Source organism: Harpia harpyja, chromosome 1 (genome assembly GCF_026419915.1).
Source record: "Harpia harpyja isolate bHarHar1 chromosome 1, bHarHar1 primary haplotype, whole genome shotgun sequence".
NCBI lineage: Eukaryota > Metazoa > Chordata > Aves > Accipitriformes > Accipitridae > Harpia > Harpia harpyja.
The window spans coordinates 63,301,555-63,312,754 of NC_068940.1; the positions used below are offsets into that span (position 1 = coordinate 63,301,555).

General features: G+C 39.2%; 1 long non-coding RNA gene across 1 annotated transcript in view; it reads left to right on the top strand.

The window, feature by feature from the left end:
* The window catches only part of LOC128146276 (uncharacterized), a 74,561-nt gene extending 70,221 nt beyond the window's left edge, over positions 1-4,340 (top strand). Inside the window, exon 3 of the long non-coding RNA XR_008236721.1 lies at positions 4,211-4,340. This is a non-coding gene — a long non-coding RNA (uncharacterized LOC128146276). The remainder of the gene's footprint in view (positions 1-4,210) is intronic.
* Positions 4,341-11,200: the final 6,860 nt, after the last annotated feature.

Below are 11,200 nucleotides of genomic sequence, written 5' to 3' on the forward strand. Positions count from 1 at the left end.
TCCATCATGCCTAATGGTTACTTGGGAAGACAGACACCACCACTCCAAACGTCCATCCCTTCCTTCTTCTTTCCCCCAGCTTTTTATTGCTGAGCATGACATCATATGGAATATCCCTGTGGTCAGTTGGGGTCAGCTGTCCCAGCTGTGTCCCCTCCCAACTTCTTGTGCCCCCCCAGCGTCCTCGCTGGTGGGGTGGGGTGAGGAGCAGAAAAGGCCTTGGCTCTGTGTAAGCCCTGCTCAGCAGTAACAAAAACATCCCTGTGTTACCAACACTGTTTTCAGCACAAATCCAAAACACAGCCCCATACTAGCTACTGTGAAGAAAGTTAACTCTATCCCAGCCAAAACCAGCACAACTGCACACACCACCTCATCTTTTTCTAATGTGAAATAAAGGAATTGATCTGTTTGGTTTTTTTTTTTTAAACAGATTGCTGTAAATTCTGTGTATTTGAGCAGGGTAAATAGTGGTGAAAAGTGGGAAGGAGCTGAGGGGGAGTAATGCTTGGTTTAGAAGTAAATTTCATTGTGACTGCTTGCTGTCTTCCTATCATGTGACTACTTGAGAAATCTGTGAGGAAACTGGCTGAGTAAATGTGAATGTTGGAGTCTGTTAGAAATACTTTGGCTGCCTGAGATAAAATCAATGATTTGTGTAATTGTCCTGACTTGGCACCCTGATCCAAATGGCTCTTGTTGCTTAGCACAACCCTGTACTTGCCTGGCAGAACTGTCATAAACCAAAGAAACCAAGACTGTAGCTGATGAGGAATGACACATGATGAATAACAAAAGCTCATTTTAAGGTAAGGCTCACTTGGAGAATGGTGGCTCTCTATACAAGCCAGCCAGCTGCAGACTGTGAGATACAAACCCAAATTACTTTCACAACCAGCTGGTCCAGGGTCTCTTGCTCTATATGAATGTTGCAACATTACACAATGTAAATCAGGAAAGAGACTAGCACACTAAATCCACTGGCCTGAAATAGCCGCTGTTGCCCCTCTTTCTTCTTGCTACCCCAGCTGATTTATCTGCAGTACTCTCAAGTATTCACTATGAATTGGGATGCTGAGACCCAAAGGCATTTATCACCACTGAAGTGAAACAAGAGATTTCAGCAGTTGCCTTGATTAACAAAAAAAGACCAGTTTATAGTGTAAGCAGTAAAGCAATGTAACCATATGACTTTCAGAAATGTTACTTAGATTATGGCAGTATTTGCCTGGCTTCTTGTATAACTTCTCCTTAAATTATGGAAACAGGGAAAAGATTTGAATTCTCAGATAACTGAAAATTTCCCATGTGTGATGCCTCAGGCTTTGCCTAGAGTCCCAGGGTACTGCTCATCCATCTGCTCTTTGCAAAAGAAATGCTGGTTTGTGTTTGCCACAAGGAACTATTTTCCAAGGCTTGGCGCCAGTGATACCAACTGCAAATAAGGGTCATTAGCAGTGTAGCAAGAAGTACCCTTCAGCATTGTGTCTCCTAAAAATGCCTGCAGGTCCACAAGGATCATTGTCACACCGAAATTTTTACTATCTGCTCAGTTCAGTGGTTTTCCCCCAAGCCCCCTTGTAGCCAACTTCAGGCAAATTAACAGGCCAAACAAGGCCAAGCAAGAGTTAAGGCCCTACTGTTGCCTGCCAATATGGAAGGAAATGTTACAAACACACACACAAAAATCCAGTTAATCTTAGTAAGTAGGTAGCCACGCTTATCCTTTTTCAGACAGAGCCTAAATGTGTCTGTGCTCTGGGCAGCCTCCCTCCAATGTAGTTTCCCACTTATTTTCACTGCTTCAGCTTCAAAGTTTGCATGAGTAGCCAATAGGACTCTCCCTCTTCTCTGTAGGAACTTAATCTCCCTTTCTTTCTTTTCAGAAAGCTTTAGTGTCTTCAATCACCCATGGTCCATGTCTTTGAGAATTGAGGTTTGGAATAAAAATGTGAGGGCTTGATGGCTTTTTCTAGAGGCAGGCTTTGAGGGCTAGCCTGCTGGCTAGCTACTCTTGTCCAGGGTGGGCTGAGGAATTTATACTTTAATATCCTACTGGAGCTATTAATGTCACATATTTAATATTATAGAAGAGATGAATTACACTTACATTCTCTAAGTTCATGGTCTTTAGTATATTACCAGCTTTCAAAGGAGATTACACATGACACATCAATGATGACAGTTACTGTAGAAAGATAACTGGTCTGATATGCACCGCCCACATTTGCCTTTAGTGTTTGTGCCTTCAATGTTACACAGTTCATCTTCCACTCATTGGTCAGAGCTTCTGATTACATTTCCTCGGGGCTTCCTTCGGAGAACAGCAGCTTCATCTAGCCAGGACCTTTTGCAGAGACCTATCAGTAGAGGCACTCAATGGAATTAGTACACCATCTTTGCTCTCAGTTGGGTTACTCCCTTCTGTGGACAGTGTCGCCCATTTCTGAGACCTGACAGTTACTGCCCTTAACCCTGTACTGACCAGGGATTGGAATCACTTTTCACTACCAGCATCTCTATTTATTTAATTAATCTTTGGATTTATTTGGAGTGCTATCACTGTTCCCCTGGACTTCTAGCCCTATATATATATATATATCTCACACAATGTTTCTTTAGGTATTGTTTGTAGGGACTTTCCCTGTGCTAGACAAATTACAAAGCCTTTTAGCAGTAGTATTAGTTACAATCTTCCTTCATCCTTCTGTTCACTCTTTGCACTCCCTTTGTAAGAGTTAAATTAATCAGGGAATTAGTTTTGTGCCAATTTTGTGTAGGAAGCCCTCAGTAGTGGACTAACCAAATAATTAAAGTGTTAACATGTGTCTTTATAGTATTAGATCTTACAAAACATTTGAAATGTGGGAAGTATAAATGATTTTAGCCTCTTGAGAAGTGCAGTATTCACTCAAGTATATGCTGATTTGAGACACTTCTCTTATGAACTGGAAATTTAAATATTGCTTGAAAAGACCTCCTGCTGAATTTATTGACCTGTTGTTAGGAGTTTGACATGAGGGAGATCACCTCCAATTAACTCAGAAATTAAAAGCTATTCCTAACATTTTAGATCATGAAACTTTATGCAACCTTCTTAAAACATACTGGAAGGGTTTAATTGTATGCTGCAGGCTGAGAAGGTGTATAAGTGTTTGTGAGATTGGATTTTTGGATAATAAATCCTTTAAGGCAGAGATTTTATGTTTAAGGTATATACTTGTACATGAAATCTGTTTCAAAACAATCTAGAATGTGAATTTAAAGCATGCCAGCTGTTTTTGCATGAACTCTTCGTGTGGCCACTCTTAATCCAAACAGAGGATCTTTCTGAAATTGCCTCAAATTAGTTTGGAAGCAGATTAGCATGAAGGCATCCTTAGTGGGGAATTAGAGTGAACATAGAAAGGGAGTGACCATGGAGCTACTTTTGTGGAGAAATTCTCACCAGGCTGTTTTCCTACATTGATGAAGCTCATCACAGTGGGGTCCTGATATTGACTGGAGCTTTTATCTGCTCCTGCACCACATAAGCATTTATGACTGACAGCACTGCAGACTATTGAGTTGTTTAAACTGTTTATAGTTGCACGCCTTTTTTGAAACATAACAGATACCTCTTTTTGGGTAGATTTCCTCCTGGTAGCAAGCTGTCACTTCCCAAGTTTTGTGCTGTGGTGAGATGAATGCTTAGAAAGCAGGATACACTTGATTTTATTCATAAAGCATTGCACATGTGATAGAACATCCCGGCTCCATCTAATTAAGCAATAATTCACCATGGGCAGCAGTGTCTTTCAGGGTGGTAATTGACTGCCTCAGCTGCATTGCTGAAAGGCATAAGGCTGCAGGCCACACAACTGGAAGAGCAGTAGTCCTCTGTGAATTTATTTTCCAAATGCTTTACTAATATGAAGTAAGTAGTTTTGTCCTGTGTTAAGTTTTGCTTGCTTATGCAGCATTTATATTAGACACTGAAAGTAACACCTGGCTTCATGGAGCACAGCAATATCTCTGTGCTAATGATGTGAGATAGAGCCAAGACAGCTGAGAGCAGTTGTTTACTGCTCCAGGTGTGTTACCTGAATGAGATCTATTGGCCCTCCTTAAACTGTTAGCAAGGCTACTAGAGATAAACTTTGCTGGAGGACGTATGGAGCTGTGATCAGGGCTTTACTAGTGCTTTCTTTCTTTCCTGCTTTTTGTTTAGGTTTTGTTGAATGTAGCTTCAAAATCAAATGGAAGAACGGAGGGTAGGCTGAGTGGAGAACAGAAGCATATACAGCCTGTGGAAGAGGTGAGAAAAGGGCATATTGAACCGCCTGTGAAGAGAAAGGAAAGAAATTATAAGTACTAAAAAGAGCAGAGGAAGAAAAGGGAGAGGCAGAAAGTAGGTAGCATCATTAAAGAAACATGGAAAAGCTGAGGGTAAAGGAAATATGGTCATAAGAAATGCTGAAAAAGGATTGCTGGTAGAAAAAGTAGGTCATGAGAAGGTGTACAAGCAGTATGATTTGTGATGGAAGGGAGGGAGTCTGGAAAAAATCTGGTCAATGTTGATAACTTTGCAAAGTTGAGGACCTAGGCAGGTAATGGAAGAAAAGGCTCAGAAGCTCCAGTGAGCTAGCTGCAGGCACAGGCGGGAAGCAGGCTGGTGGCCGTGGGGATTAGGCACTTCAGGGAGCTGTTCTGTACTTAGATTACAGAAAAAGGTGGTAGGGCTGATCAAAGGAGGAAGAGAAGTGCTACTGTTAAGAAGGAAGAAGGTCACTAGGGAAGACTTTCACACAAAGTAGCTTCAGTGTAATCCAGGACTTGAATTGAGATTTGATTCTTGTTGATATATCTCACCAGCTGTATTATGGATTCACACCTGTGCCAGAGTAGATTTTGGGGCAGTAGCTGAGGAGTTTGTGTTTCTGCCCTTCCCTTGAAACAGTGCAAGAACAATTTGAGTGAAGTTCATTCTTTGCATTGCTAAGCCCAGTGCCTCAGCAACCACAGGCTCTGTGGTCTTTCAGGTCTGGCACAGAGACAAGCAAAAACCAAATCATCTTCCCTTTGTGTCTTGAGTCTATATTCTGTTAAAACTTGTGAGAAGTCATAGCGTCTGGGTTGCTTAATGTAGCAATTTCCTATATCTTTCTCTCTCTCTTGCTTAACTTGGTCTTATAAAATTTTGTGTGAAATCCCATGTTGCATTATGTTGTCTGGAAATATCTTTTTTTATATATACGTAAAAACTGAAAACGTACACAACTAACCATGTGGGTGTTGCCGAAATCCGGAATAAAACTCCTTAACAGCAATGAGAAGTTAAGAAGCAGGCACTCTTTTATTGCAGCGCTGGGCACACGGGGGATCGCTCCACCTATCGTGTGCACCTGTCTTGTCTAACAATACAGTTAAATACACACCTGTTATACATATTCACTAGATTTCCAAGCAAAATGTTAATTCCTTTTCAATGATTGGTCTTTTAATCCTACCACCTTATTAATATTCCGATGTTAAAACAATCATTGGTCAATTTCACTTAACTCTACGAGATGGGAAGGGTAAGGGGGTTTCCAAGCAGCAAACTGGTGTCCATGACGGTTTCCTTAGTTTTTGAAACAAAACATAGAAAGACCAGTATCTTCCTGGTGAGGTTTCTATGGTTTGCTTATTTCAAACTTAACAATACTAAGGTTCCTACAGTCACACATAACACAGTTCCTAAAGTTTCTAAGTTCCTATGACTACATTTCAAACTTAACACTCCCATACCTATGCTTCACAATTTTCTACTTCTTAATCAAACCAAACTCTTATATATATATAATTGGATTTTAATTTCTTTATCAAAATATTTTCAACATTCCCCCCTTTGAAAGTTTTGAAAATCATTTCAATACTTTCACTATCATTTTACTAATCACTTACTATATGGTGGAGGAAACTCTGAGATTGTTTGTCCATCTTGTTGTCTTGCAACAGCTTGGATGATCATGCGATTAAAAGAAGTTTTACGAATAATTTGTCTTTTCAAAAAGTAATAAATCAAAATGATCATTACAAAAATTATCAACAAGGTTAATATTGTACTAATCAATGATTTGATCTAAGAACTCAGATTCTAACTTAATCCCTTAAAGATCTTGTCTATCCAACTCTCTTGTATATCTTGTTGCAACTCTTGAGTGTCTTTCTCAATTTTTCCCAATAATTCCAAATCATGTTCTACATCCTGAGTTACATTCGGAATGTGTATACAACAATGGTCTATTCTGTCTTTTAAATATCCACACACTCCGTGTTCTTTGAGTAAAAGCATATCTAAAGCCATTCTATTTTGCAGAGTCATTTTGGAAGTGGCCTGTAATTGTATATTTAGATCTCTAAATCCTTTTCTGGTCACATTGGCCAGTTTCTCTACTTGTCCTGTTAGTTGGTACAGCCAGTCTCGATTCCTATATATTGCCAAAGGGGTTAGTAGAGATTCTAGGGCTCAACTAATTCTAACTCCAGTGGAGGGTTCATTCCATTCATCATCTATTTCTGACCTTTTTGCCCGTTTCAATTTCAAATTTTCTAATGATCCTTTAAAAGGAGACTTTTTCCAAATTGGGCACAATGTTGGCATTCCCAAAGTGATTTGTTTTACCTTCCCATCAAGAGGCAGGTGGGTTGTCCAGGTTCCATCACTCATTGTCCAAACTAAGTGTCCTGGACTCTGAATAGTAGTTTTTCTGCAACTAAATATTGTTCCTCTTTTAGGTTTAAAGGTTTCAGTCAATTGAAGATCATTTTTAAGTCCTCTACACAAGCAGCCATACTTCACGGTTGCTGCTAAAGGTGGAATTCTTTGGATTGTCATGTCTTTAGTATTGTAATTGTATATTTTCTCACATTTCCACCAAGGTACTGAATTTTCCTTTTCTCGTAATGTACTCCCTTTATCATTTACCGATGGCCAAGTTGTAAAAATGGTTCCATCCTAAGTAAAACACCAAGGAGCTTTAGCCATATATTGGAATTGAGACAGTATAGTCATAGACCACACTGAGTCTCAACTAATTGTCCTTTAACATTGTCTGATTAGCCTTGTCACATTTCCATTCCATGATCATTTGAGTTGTATTTTTCTCAACTTGTTTATCATAAGTACAATATCCTACATTATGAAATCTCCCAACTTTAATAAAAACAGAATTTAATAATTTTTCACAATCTGCCCTGCTCCCTGGAGACTTCCATTGCTTCTTGATAATTGTCACTTGTTCTTGCCATCCAACTACTGGCCTTTGTTCACAGTGGGTAGTCACATTTCTATGTTCTAAATTAGTTAAATTCATTGTCAAAATTCCCCATGGAACGGATTCACCAACTGCCCTTGGTATTGGTAAACAGGCAGTAATTTGTGTCACATTCTGGAAATTAGCAAATCCCTTAATCAATCCTACCATCGAATTTTCTTCCTGAGTTTTCTTTGGGAGGTAAATTAATTGTTCAGTTTGTTTCTTATTTCTTGTCTTTTTCTTCAGTTCAATTTGTCCTGGTAGATACTTGCCTTTTCCTTTATCTCTCATCCAACTAATTTCTAATTTGTCAGGATCAAATTCTGGAATCTGAGTAAAGTTACATCCCAATCCCAGAATACCTCCATAGTTCACTGTTACTTGTTGTTCAGCCACAATCTCAGACCAGACCCCCACCAATATTATTTTCCAAATCAAAATGCATTTCCCCCAGATTTCAAAATTATATGGAAGATTAGGCATGCTTCAAAGTCAGTTTTAAGGTTTTAGGGTCTCTATATATAACTTTCCAAGATGATGGAGCTTTCTTCACCCGAGTATAGTGGATCCATGCATCTGATTCAGCATTCTTGACAGCGGTGAAAGTAGTCAACAATACTTGAAAGGGTCCTTTCCAGCGTTCCTGAAGAGGTTCAAAAGTCCATGTCTTCACATAGACATAATCACCTGGTTGGAAATCATGTACTGGATTTTCCAAAGACAGAGGTCTGTTCTAAACAACCACACTCCGAAGTGCAGTTAAAGTTTTTCCTAAAGAAAGCAGATAGTTATATACATCTTGTTTTCTTTTTAAATGTATGCTCAGATTTGGTTCAAGAGATTCATAAGGTTTACCATATAATAGCTCATAGGGACTGATTAATGTCCCACTCTTTGGCTGAACCCGAATTCGTAAAAGGGTCAGTGGGAGTGCTTGAGGTCATTTCAAATTAGTTTCCTGACATATTTTACTAATTTGTCTTTTCAATGTTTGATTCATTCTTTCCACCTTCCCACTAGATTGTGGTCTCCAAGGTGTGTGTAAGTCCCATGTAATTCCCAAAATTCTACTAACACCCTGGACCACTTCTGCAACAAAATGGGAACCTCTATCAGAAGAGATTCCAATTGGTACTCCAAATCTCGGGATAATTTCTTGTAATAACCATTTAATGATCTCCTTTGCTTGATTGGTCCGACAGGGAAAGGCTTCTGGCCATCCTGTAAACGTATCAACCCCCACCAGAATGTATCGATACCCATTCTGTCGAGGTAACTCCGAAAAATCTATTTGCCAATAAACCCCTGGTTCCATTCCTGATTTCAACATTCTCATTTGAACCTTCCTTTTTACAACTGGATTATTCTTTAAACATATCTCACATTTCGCAGTTGTCATTTTAGCTATTTCTAGCATTTTTACTGATACTACTTGTCTTTTCAAAAGAGTTATTAATGCTTCTGCCCCCCAATGACATTCCTTATGTTTTGTCTGTATTATTTCCCTCATTACAAATGGTGGAATTACTACTTGTCCTTTTGATGTCACCCGCCATCCTTCCAAATTTTTCCTTGCATTTAATAGTCTCCCTAATTTCTCATCCTCTTCTGAATATTTAGGTTTTTCCTTTGGTAATGCAATAGTTTTTGTAGGAATTAATGCCATTTGTAAGGCATTCCTTTTGGCTGCTTCCCTAGCTGATTTATCTGCTAATCTGTTCCCTATAATCTCTTTTGTATTCCCTGATTGATGTGTTTTACAGTGCATGATTGTTACTGTAGTTGGTTTCTGAACTGTTTGTAGTAAGTGCAAAACTTCTTCTTTATATTTAATGTTGGACCCCTGAGAGGATAATAATCCTCTTTCTTTCCATAAAATCCCATGGACATGGACCACACCAAATGCATATTTCGAATCAGTCCAGATATTCACTTTCTTTTCTTCACTCAATTCTAGAGCCCTTGTCAAAGCCACTAATTCCGCCTTCTGAGCTGAAGCTGTGTTTGGCAAAGCATCGGCTTCTGTAACTGATTTTTTCAGTTGTTACCGCATATCCTGCATAGCGGATTCCATTTTCAACAAAGCTGCTACCATCTGTGTACAATTCCCAGTCTGGATTGTCTATAGGTACATCCTTCAGATCCTCTCGACTGGAATATACATACTCAATGGTAGTCAGGCAATCATGTTCCAGTTGTCCTTCTTCCTGTATAGAACTCAAAAAGACTGCAGGATTAGTCAAATTAGTGGTTTTCAAAAGTATATAATCTTGCTCCATCAAAATTACCTGATATTTCATCATTCTGCTTGGGGAGAGCTAATGGCCCCCCTTTTGTTCTAATACTGATATCACCATATGTGGTACATATACCACCATCATCCTTCCCAAAGTCAATTTTCGGGCCTCCTGTATTATCATCACAGTGGCTGCTACTGCTCTCAAACAAGCAGGTCAGCCTTTACTTACAAAGTCCAATTGTTTGGAAAAGTATCCAACCGGTCGCTTCCAACTTCCCATCTTCTGAGTCAGCACTCCCAGTGCAAGGTGTTGTTTCTCATGTACAAATAACTGGAAGTCTTTAGTCAGATCCGGAAGTCCCAGGGCTGGTGCTGTCATCAGGGCCTGTTTTAGATTCTTGAAAGCTCTCTGCTGATCTGGACCCCATTCAAATGGTGGACCCTTAAGAGTTTCATATAATAGTTTAGCCAACAGACCATAGTTCATTATCCATAGCCGACACCACCCAGTCATTCCCAAAAAGGTTCTCAATTCGTGGGTATTTCTCGGCTCCGGGATGCTGCAAATTGCTTCTTTGCGGTCTGTTCCCAACTGTCTTTGCCCTTGTGAGATTTCAAAACTCAGATATATCACAGTCTGTTTTGCTATCTGGGTCTTAGTTCTAGAGACTTTGTATCCGCTTAGCCCCCAAAAGTTTAAAAGATCAATTGTTACCTTTATACACGCTGGTCTCTCCTCTGTTGTTATCAATATGTCGTCTACATACTGTAGGAGCAAATGTCCAGGTTTGGGACCATCTCGTTTCCACATCTCAAGTTCTTTTGCTAATTGGCTCCCAAAAATTGTTGGACTGTTCTTGAATCCTTGCGGCAATCTTGTCCATGTCAATTGTGTTTTTCGTCCTGTTTTTGGATTTTCCCACTCGAAAGCAAATAATTTTCGACTTCCTTCTTCCAGGGGTATACAAAAGAAAGCATCTTTTAAATCAAGCACTGTAAACCACTGGTGATTCTCCCCTAGAGCTGTTAAAAGTGTATATGGATTGGTCACTACAGGATGTATGTCTTTCACTATCTGATTTATCGCCCTCAGATCCTGTACTAATCTATATTCTCCTGATGGTTTTTTTCACTGGTAAAATTGGAGTATTATATTCAGATTCACACTCCTCTAAGATTCCATATTCTAAAAATTTATCAATTAATTTCTTGATTCCCAATCTAGCCTCAGATTTAACTGGATACTGTTTTAATCTCACTGGTTTCACATTTTCCTTCAGTTCTACTTTTACAGGCTGTGCCATTTTAGATTTTCCAGGTATCTCTGTGTTCCAAACTGTAGGGATCACAGCATCATCAACTTCTTGTGGCATCTCCTGAATCTTAACCTTCTCTTGTATCATCAATATTTCTCCTGTCTTTGATTCTGGTATCTTTAAAAGAATTTCTCCTCCCTCAAAAGCTATCTGTGCATTCAATTTGGATAACAAATCTTGACCCAACAGGGGTATCGGACATTCTGGTACATACAAAAATTCATGTGTAATTGTTTTATTTCCAAATTTTAAATCAAGGGGTTGAAAGAATGGTCTATTTTCTTGTTTCCCAGTCGCTCCAATTATATTCGCTGTTTTATTTCCCAATTTCCCTTTATAAGTATTCAAAACAGAATATACTGCTC